The sequence below is a fragment of the Lissotriton vulgaris genome, chromosome 7 (genome assembly GCF_964263255.1).
Source record: "Lissotriton vulgaris chromosome 7, aLisVul1.2, whole genome shotgun sequence".
NCBI classification, from domain to species: Eukaryota; Metazoa; Chordata; class Amphibia; order Caudata; family Salamandridae; genus Lissotriton; species Lissotriton vulgaris.
In genome coordinates, this window is record NC_141695.1 from 322,454,038 (window position 1) to 322,464,344 (window position 10,307).

Genomic DNA, 10,307 nt, shown 5'->3' on the forward strand with positions numbered 1-10,307 from the left:
TTTGTATGTTTTTTCCTTCCGGAATCTTCGAGGTTTCAGGAGGAGATTTTTTGTGCTTCTATTGGATCTCGAGCCTCCTGATATAGTCAGCTTTTGAGTGAGGTAGTTGGGTGACTTGTGGTGAACGGCCAGGTGTGTCATACAGGCAATTTTCAGCTGTATTCTGGCTTCAAAAGGCAGCCAGTTCAGGGATTTTAAGTCAGGGGATATATGTGAATGTTTTCTTGAGCCAGTGATAAGTCTCGCGGCAGCGTTCAAGGAGGCTCTTGGGGGTGCGGTTGTTGATAGGGGGAGTCCGCTGAGAGCCACAATTCCGTAGTCTACGCGAGGGATGACTAGGGCTTGTACAGCAGTTTGGAATTCCTTAGCTGGGAGGAAGGGTTTAAGTTTCCTCAAAGTGTTGATTTGGAAATGATCTCCTTTAGTTGCTTTGCTAATGTGCTGCTGCATGTTGAGATTGGCGTCAAGTGTGATGCCTAAGGATCTCGCGGAGTCCACGATGGTGGGTTGGACATTGAGTGCAGTTAGGTGATTGAGCCAGGTTTGGGTGGTGGCGATTTTCGCAGGAGGTGAGATCAGAAGGAACTCAGTTTTTAGAGCATTTAGTTTGAGGTGATTGTCGGCCAACCATGATTGTGTGTTTCTTAGTGTGGAGTTCAGAAGTTTGATGTCTTCCGGGGATTGTAGCTTGAGGTAAAGTTGAGTGTCATCAGCGTACATATGGAAGTGTACATTCGATGCTTGAAGCAAGGTGGTGAGTGGTTCCATGACGAGGTTGAACAATGTGGGGGATAGGGCAGATCCTTGTGGGATGCCTAAAGTTACAGGCACAGATGAGGACAACACGTTGTTGATCTTGAACTTCTGAGACCGGTTATGTAGGAAGGAAGTGAACCATTTGAGAACAGTCCCGGATAAACCCATTCTGGTGTTTAACAACTCCAGTAGATTCTCATGTTTGACAGTGTCAAATGCTGAGGAGAGATCAAGAAGGATGAGGAGGCAGGAATCGTTGCGATCAAGGATTTGGAGGGCATCATCGATTATGTGCGTCATAGCCGTTTCCGTTTTGTGTTTTGCTCGGAAGCCTGATTGATGAGGGTTGAGGAGGTCAAACTGATCAATGTGGTTTGTCAGTTGGAGTAGTACGCATTTTTCCAGCAGTTTGGCCAAGGTGAGGATATTGGTGATAGGGCCGTAATTGTTTAGGTCGGCCGGGTCAGCTGTAGGTTTCTTGAGTATAGGAGTGACTTGCCCTACCTTGAGGGAGTCTGGGATGAGTCCTTGTTGAAGGGAACTGTTGATGATTTTAGTCCAGAGTGGGAGGAGCAGGGGGGAGAAGTCTTTTACAGCATTAGCAGGTAGGGGGTCTGTGAGGTGATTAGAGGGCTTCAAGGTGCCAAGCAGTTTGTGAATTGTTTCTTCAGAATAGGTGTCGAAGGCCGTCCATGACGCATTGTTTTTAGGTTGAGTGGTGGTCATGTTGAAGGACACAATTTAAATGGACACAATTTGAATGACCAACATTGAGGGGAGGTACATTTACACACCTGTGGATTTATAAAGCATGCCTGTCAACGTTCCAGCACCTGCAGTATTCAGGTCATCTTCTGCACCTCTTGTCTTTTCAATGAGGACGCCAAATGCACTGTACAGTAAGGCCAGAGAACCCAAAGTGTTCGCCCAAAGTGCACCTTGTCTCGTCAGCATGTTTAAAATCTGTACATTTCTTGGTTTGGACCAGGCCATACTACGAGTATCTTGCAAACCCATTCGTAATCCATTCAGCGCACCAAATCCAGCACCTGTTATGCAGCATCCTCCTATTGTGAAAAAAGCCAGCTCAAATCGGCCACGCGTTTTGCTAGCTCCTGTGGGTAAAATAAACTCCTCTGTGTCCTGCACAAGGTATCTAGGATCCACGTTTAAATAAGGAGACAGGGGGCTCATTCCAGTTAACGGCACTCCCGCCAGATCCGCGTGAGAATACCCGGGTCCCGCCACTCCGAAGAAGCCGCCCAGGCCGCCGCGGCCTCCCGAGGAGCCGGGCCCGCCGGTGTCCATGCTGCAGAGTGTTTCAGGCACCGTCAGTTTCCCTCCAGCTCTCGCTATGACCTTGCTGCTTAGTTTCCACTGTCCTGTCCTGACATGTGCATAACTATCAAATCCGAATAACGCATGGGGAAACTCTGCTCACTGGGGTGCATGTCTCTATAGTCTAGGCACTGCTTAATGTGTGAAAGAATGAATGCTGGTGCTCACAGCTTCCTCTCCGATGCCCGTGGAGGGTGCAATTAAAAGTGGGCGCATCAAATATCCAAACTGGGTGTTCGTATATTCACCTCATTACTTTTTAATTCACTACAAAGCACTCCCTGCTCCTTTATCTCACTCTTTGGGACTGCTTGTCTGTCTTTCTCTTCCTTCATCTTTCCGATTTATGATCTTTCTCTCACTTGCTCTCAGTAACTGTCTTATGCAGAATAAGCATTTGCAATGCAATAGGTCTCGCATTAGGAACGTTTGAGCTATTGGTATTGTAAATTACAAATTTTTTATTTATGTGTCGGTTTTGAAAATAGCGAAATTAATAGCTTTGTCATTTACAATGCCAATAGTTTTAACTTTCGCAGATGTGACACCTATAGCATTTGTAACGCAATATGTGTAGTATTTACATGACTTAGATGTATTGATATTACAAATAAAAATGGCTTGTAATTTTTTTAATAATTAATACTTTAAAAGTTATTGTAATTTATAATGGCAATAGCTTAAACTTTTGTAAATAACCTTTGTGAAGATTATGTTCATTGTATTTTATTATGAAGAAAATCCAAGAACAGAAGTGAAATATTAACATCTTTTTGTGACATTTGTAATAAAGCTTGAAACATTGAGCGAACATATTTGAACCAGTTGTTGTTGAATGATTGCACAGATTGATGCTGTGGTGGCGCTGAGTGATGTTGTAGTGGCGACAAGTGATGCTGTGGTGTTCAGTGATGCTGTGGTAGCGCATAGTGATGTTGTGGTGCCCATGAGTGAAGTTGTGGTGCCCCTGAGTGATGCTGTGGTGGTGCTGAGTGATGCTGTGGTGATGCGATAGATAGATAGAGTGAGTGCGATAGATAGATAGATAGATAGATAGATAGATAGATAGATAGATAGATAGATAGATAGATAGATAGATAGATAGATAGAGTGAGGGCGTTACATAGATAGATAGAGTGAGGGGGATACAGAGATAGATAGATAGATAGAATGAGGGCGTTACATAGATAGATAGAGTGAGGGCGATACATAGATAGATATAGTGAGGGTGATACAAAGATTTATAGAGTAAGGGTGATACATAGATAGATAGAGTGAGGCCGATAGATAGATAGATAGAGTGAGGCCGAAAGATAGATAGAGTGAGGTAGATAGATAGATAGATAGATAGATAGATAGATAGATAGATAGATAGATAGATAGATAGAGTGAGGCCGATAGATAGATAGAGTGAGGCCGATAGATAGAGTGAGGCCGATAGATAGAGTGAGGTCGATAGATAGAGTGAGGGCGATAGATAGATAGATAGATAGATAGACAGACAGACAGACAGACAGACAGACAGACAGACAGACAGACAGATAGATAGATAGATAGATAGATAGATAGATAGATAGATAGATAGATAGATAGATAGATAGATAGATAGATAGATAGATAGATAGATAGATAGATAGATAGAGTGATGGCGATAGATAGAGTGAGGGCGATAGATAGAGTGAGGGAGATAGAAAGATAGATAGAGGGCGATAGATAGATAGAGGGCGATAGATAAATAGAGGGCGATAGATAGATAGATAGATAGATAGATAGATAGATAGATAGATAGATAGATAGATAGATAGATAGATAGATAGATAGATAGATAGATAGATAGATAGATAGATAGAGTGAGGGCGATAGAGTGAGTGAGGGCGATAGATAGAGTGAGGGCGATAGATAGAGTGAGGGCGATAGATAGAGTGAGGGTGGAGTTGGAGGGTGGAGTTGGAGTTGGAGGGTGGATTTGGGGTTGGAGGGTGGAGTTGGAGGGTGGAGTTGGAGTGGGAGGGTGGGTTTGGAGGGTGGGGTTGGAGGGTGGAGTTGGAGGGTGGAGTTGGGGTTGGAGGGTGGAGTTGGAGTTGGAGGGTGGAGTTGGAGGGTGGAGTTGGAATTGGAGGGTTGAGTTGGAGGGTGGAGTTGGAGGTTGGAGTTGGAGGGTGGAGTTGGAGGGTATATGTATGTATAGGCATTTATATAGCGCACTACTTACCCGCAGGGTCCCAAGGCGCTTCGACCGCTGCGAAACCCTTCCTGGCTTCCCTGAGAGATGGTCCTTTAATGGGTATCTCCAGGGTGAGACCAGGCATCCCCGGCGGTCTGGTGGGGCCGTTAGTGAAGATGAGGCAAGCTAATGCCCAGAGTTGCTGAGTGTGATCGCTGATCAGAGTGGGCACCGAGGCGAGAGAATTATCGAGTCCGCTGACCCTGGTCCAGAAACCTGCCGCGCCGGGAATCGAACCCTGGTCCCGGGCCGTCCTCTGCTCTCGGGTCTGCCGCCTCTAACCAGTGAGCCACTGGAGGGTTGAGTTGGAGGGTTGAGTTGGAGGGTGGAGTTGGAGGGTGGAGTTGGAGGGTGGAGGGTGGAGTTGGAGGGTGGAGTTGGAGGGTGGAGTTGGCAGGTAGAGTTGGAAGGTGGAGTTGGAGGGTAGAGTTGGTGTTTGAGGGTAGAGTTGGATTTGGAGGGTGGAGTTGGATTCGGAGGGTGGAGTTGGAATTGGAGGGTGGAGTTAGAGTTGAAGGGTGGAGTTGGGGTTGGAGGGTGGAGTTGGAGTTGGAGGGTGGAGTTGGAGGGGGAAGTTGCGTGATGTGGTGGTGACCCTGAGTGATGTGGTGGTTTCCCTGAGTGATGTGGGGGTGTTCCTGAGTGATGTGGTGGTGTCCCTAAGTGATGTAGTGGTGCCCCCTGTTGATGCCCCTGAGTGATGTGGTGGTGTCCCTGAGTGATGTGGTGGTGTCCCTGAGTGATGTGGTGTTGTCCCTGAGTGATGTGGTGTTGTCCCTGAGTGATGTGGTGGTGTCCTTGAGTGATGTGGTGGTGTCCTCGAGTGATGTGGTGGTGTCCTCAAATGATGTGGTGGTGTCCTCGAGTGATGTGGTGGTGTTGTGTGGCGTTCAGCAGTGTATGCAGTAGTGTGTGGCGTGCAGCAGTGTGTGGCGTGCAGCAGTGTGTGGCGTGCAGCAGTGTGTGGCGTGCAGCAGTGTGTGGGGTGCAGCAGTGTGTGGCGTGTAGCAGTGTGTGGCGTGCAGGAGTGTGTGGCGTGCAGGAGTGTGTGGCATGCAGGAGTGTGAGTTGTGTGGTAGTCTGCAGCATGCAGCAGTATCCCCAAATGTCAATAAAGACATTTAAGGGGGGGGGAGGGGATGTGCACCCAGTAGTAGATGCTGACGAATGAGACAAAAATAAATAACTGTAAGGAGAAATAAGCAAATTAAAGGCAACCTGTAAGAAAATGTAAAATACACTGGAGAGACAGGGGGTGGGATGACTGGGCAGCTGAATGTAGCGTGCACAAAGTGAAGAGCCAATGAAAGCTCTTGAAAAATATGCCCGTGGGGAGAATGCGCAATAGGAGAGAGGATGTGGGCTGCGTGTTGGTGTGCTGGAGAGGGAGGGGGTGTGATGAGCGAGAGGCGCACGCTGGAGATGCAGGGGGTAGGAGGACTGGGCAGCTGAATGCAGCGTGCACAAAGTGAAGAACCAATGAAAGCTATTGAAAAAAATGCCCGTGGGGAGAATGCGCGTGATTGTGTTCACATGAATTGTATTAAATCAGCAATGGTTCAAGAGCTTGTTTTGCCTACTATACTCTCGTCTATTTATCCCTGCGGGATAGAATAGTCGAGACCTAAAAATAGGTGCTGGTCTTCACAAGATGAGTGCCGGTGGCCCCACCAGCAACCACCAGCTCAGAAGAAGCACTGAGTCTAGGTAATTTGGAGGGATCTCTCCCACTGGAAGGATAGTTCTCCAGTCTCTGCTATCTGTATTTCTGGCAAACCTGGGAAGTATAGTCAGGGCCACTGGAATTATCTAGCAGTGGAGAGCCAAATTATGCGGAGGGATTGAGTAAATTACGCATCAAGAAAAGGCCAATTATGTGGCCTTATGAGGCAAATTTTGTGATAGTATTAATTTTAAACTTGTTAACACTTTCCGGGCATTAGTTGCACCTCTTTAGTGCCAGTTTAACACCCAAATAAATCAATAAGCAACAGAAAGGTGATCAATCCAACTTTACAAAGGGCCTGCCCCTGAGCAGTGGCATAGGTCTCTGAGGTTTTAGCAACCTTTGAACCGTTTGCGCTACAAACTATTTGTTTTTGTTACAATCTTCAGATTATGCAGCAACTATGGCAAATCTATAATTGTGCGAAAATCGCTGCAGCCAGACAATCGCATAATTCTAGTCTCCCTGAGTATAGTATAGATCTGCAAATTCACAGATAACGCTGCTGTTTACTAGACTCTTAACAGCTGTGTAATCTTGGAGCTAGCTCTTCTCCCTGAACACTAGTACGATATGTAGAGTCTCAGGGATAGATCTTCTAGGCATGTATGACATCTCTGCACTGACTTATGTACCAACTGCTGTCATTACATACACTCTACTTAGCGCTGCTGCCGGGGCCGGCTCTAGGGCGATGCGACCAGTGCTATCACACCAGGCGTTGACTTCAGGAGGTTTTGTGTGTTCAAATATATTTTGGTTTTATAAGCACCTACTGACACGTTCCTGGCCTGCAGCTATTTTCAGGCAACTATACGTCAAGTGTCAAAATTACTCCAGCGATTAATGTTCTTCCTGACGATAAATCAGAGTTTTATCTAGTAGCAGTTTTGACTTATCATAAGGTAGTGCAGAGGGTTAATATAACTACTTATCATAAGGTAGTGCAGAGGGTTAACGTAACTGCTGCAAAGTACGTTCACCAAGCAGATGAAAAGTGCATATAATGTAGCTAGATTAGTGGGTTATAGCTTTTGTCAGAGACATCCTTTTGTTACTTACAGTTTATAGGTTAAAAGCCTAAAATAGAACAGTTAACTGCATGCACACTGCAAGGTATAGGTTAGAGTTTTATGTTTTTCCCCCAGTCTGTCATTGTTCAAATGTTGTAAAAAGGGTTAATTTAGGTAGAAATCAATTCTTATTAGTAAAGACAACCCCCATCCACCCTGTTACTGGTAAATTCTGAGTTTATGCTTCTCAAGACCATGCACTCTAAATCTATACTGTCTATCAGTGTAAATGAGATGTGACTTCTACACCTTGTAGTCCTCTGTCTTATGTAACAATTCCTATACACTGATTTACACAAGTGTTATTCATTGTCTCTGTGTAATGTGTGTGGGATGTAAAGTGCTCTGGCACCCTACACTGGTATGAGTGGGACTATGAAACAAAAGAAATGTATGAGAGAGTGGTTATGGAGACTTAAGGGGCAGGATTAAAGGGTGCTGTGCTGGAATCCGCGGAGAAAGAGGTCATTGGGGCGCCAACAAACATTGTAGCAAAGGGCACCACAAGCGCCAAAGCCGTGCCTGGCGGCTGCTAAAGTCAGCCATTGGAAACCATCACTCACTCTTGAGTCTGTTATTGTTATTCGCTGTGAATCTTGCAAACCTACAAAGGTCAAACATTCCTTGAATTTAAGCCTCGCTTACAACACCTCTCTAATCCTAACACCCGGGGGCAGACACCCCAATACGTAGGACATGCTGCCTGCACCTCTGTAAACCTACTGCCTGATGGCAGACACCCCCATACCTGGGACTCGCTGCCTGCACCTATTTAACTTTTTTCATATGAGGAGATACTACTATACCTGAGATTCCCTACCAGTACTTTCATAACCCTACTTCCCAAGGTAATACTAAGACATCCATATAGCAGGGACTCTCAGCCTGCACCTCTGTAAACCTACTGCCTGATGGCAGACACCCCCATACCTGGGACTTGGTCCCTGCACCTCTGTAAACCTACTGCCTGATGGCAGACACCCCCATACCTGGGACTTGCTGCTTGCTCCTCTGTAACCCTACCCCCTGACGGTATACACCCCCATACCTGGGACTAACTGCCTGGACCTCTGTAAACCTACTGCCTTGGGACAGACTCCCCCATATCTGAGACTCGCTGCCTTCACCTCTCTGCCCCTACTGCCTGACTGCAGACACCCCCATACCTGGGACTCGCTGCTTGCTCCTCTATAGCCCTAACGCCTGACGGCAGACACCCCCATACCTGGGACTCACTGCCTACACCTCTGTAAACCTACTGCCTGACTGCAGACACCCCCATACCTGGGACTCACTGCCTGTACCTCTGTAAACCTACTGCCTTGAGACAGACTCCCCCATATCTGAGACTCGCCGCCTTCACCTCTCTGCCCTTACTGCCTGACAGCAGACACCCCCCATAACTGGGACTCGCTGCATGTTCCTCTGTAATCCTACCGCCTGATGGTAGACACCCCCATACCTGGGACTTGGTGCCTGCACCTCTGTAAGCCTACTGCCTTATGGCAGACCCCCCCATACCTGGGACTCACTGCTTGCTCCTCTGTAACCCTACCGCCTGATGGTAGACACCCCCATACCTGGGACTCGGTGCCTGCAACTATTTACCCTTTTTCATATGAGGAGATACTATTATACCTGAGATTCCCTACCAGTACTTTCATAACCCTACTTCCCAAGGTAAGACTAAGACATCCATATAGCAGGGACTCTCAGCCTGCACCTCTCTAACCCTACCAGAGACCCCTCTGCTTCCGACTCTTTGACTGTGTATCCCCTAAATCTACTGCATGGGGTCAGAAAGCCCATACCTGGGATTAGCCGCCTGCATCTCTCCAACGCTACTTTGCAGGTCCCGCATCAATATACAAGGGACTTGCAGCCTGCATCTCTGTAACCCTACTGCGATGGTCCCGCTTTCTCCCCTGTTGGTTATACTTGCCGTGTTTGAGGGCTCTGGAGGCACGAGAGCGGACTGTTCACTTCTGAGGACGGCCCTCCTGGTCGCTAACTATGATACTGATGCTCGATGGTTGTCCTCTGCTCCTACCACCCTGTCCGGTTGGTGACGAGGTGTGGATTGGTGCGCACAACAGGAACAAGTGGTCCATGAGGCCAGAGGTTGTCCTCGTAAACATGGGCGCGTTTGTGAGAAGTGGTTGGGTCAACTTATCTGAAGATTTAGTTGATATAACATTTTGATTGCCGCCAAATATTATTTCGAGGTACTACGTGAGGGTTGTTGTATTATATAATTGCTACACTTTTGTTTTGTATTGTGCTGTATGTGTGGTAATTGTTCAATCTTACCACTCCGGTGGTTTAAAATCAATAAAATCTGTTTTATCAATAAACAAAAACAAAAACTACTTCGATAGCATGGGAGGGGTCATGTAGTCTCCTAACTAGTCTCCTAACTTTAATCCTATAAAATTTGGGGGGAAAGTTACACTTTGCACAAACAATTTAGCTCTGGACTTAAATTAGTAAACTAAGCTTGCAACATAATCACAGCCTCCACTTTCTGTCTGCAGTCTTCGCTCTCACAGTCTCTGAGCCTCATTGGCTCTTTTGCAGGCTCAACACCTCGACTTCACACCACCTCCATTTTTAACAGTGGGTTCACATTCAACAAGTAGATCTTAGCCACAAAGTCACCTGAAACCAAATCATTAAGTCTTATATTCATCACGCCATTCGTGAGGTCTGTTTAAATATAACTATATATGTCCATACAAATAAACAAAACTGACTTTCAGTCATCCCTCCTCATCCATTGGCCTGCCGTTGTGTCATTCCAATGCATACAGCATAGGCAGAAGGGCAGCCCACTTCAGGCATTGTCTTAGGCCATTGAGTCACCATGATTCTGATCCTACACCATGTGCACATCCACACAAAAAATAGTCCCCATTCAAAGACTGTTGCTTAAATTGTTCTTTCCTTTTGCTTTTTCATTTGGTGAGGGCGCAGCAGATTACCCAACACTAATACAGTGTATTTTGTATTCCTGTATCACTGCTCATACTTCATTATTCTTTGGAAGGTTTTTAGAACACTTTATGTTCGGAAAATCATGTGCACTCTTAGGCCGCAGTTTTTTAGTGGCTTTTGCAATAAAATTCTACGAGAACTATTTGTACACAAAAAAACATTGGCAAAGACAAAAGGTCCTTAGTCAGTGCTAGAT

The 10,307-nt window shown here is 46.3% G+C and overlaps 1 pseudogene; it reads right to left on the bottom strand.

Moving 5' to 3' along the window:
- Positions 1-1,542: 1,542 nt before the first annotated feature.
- LOC147701480 (mitochondrial import inner membrane translocase subunit Tim23 pseudogene) lies at positions 1,543-2,131 on the bottom strand (annotated as a pseudogene).
- Between the last annotated feature and the right edge of the window lie 8,176 nt (positions 2,132-10,307).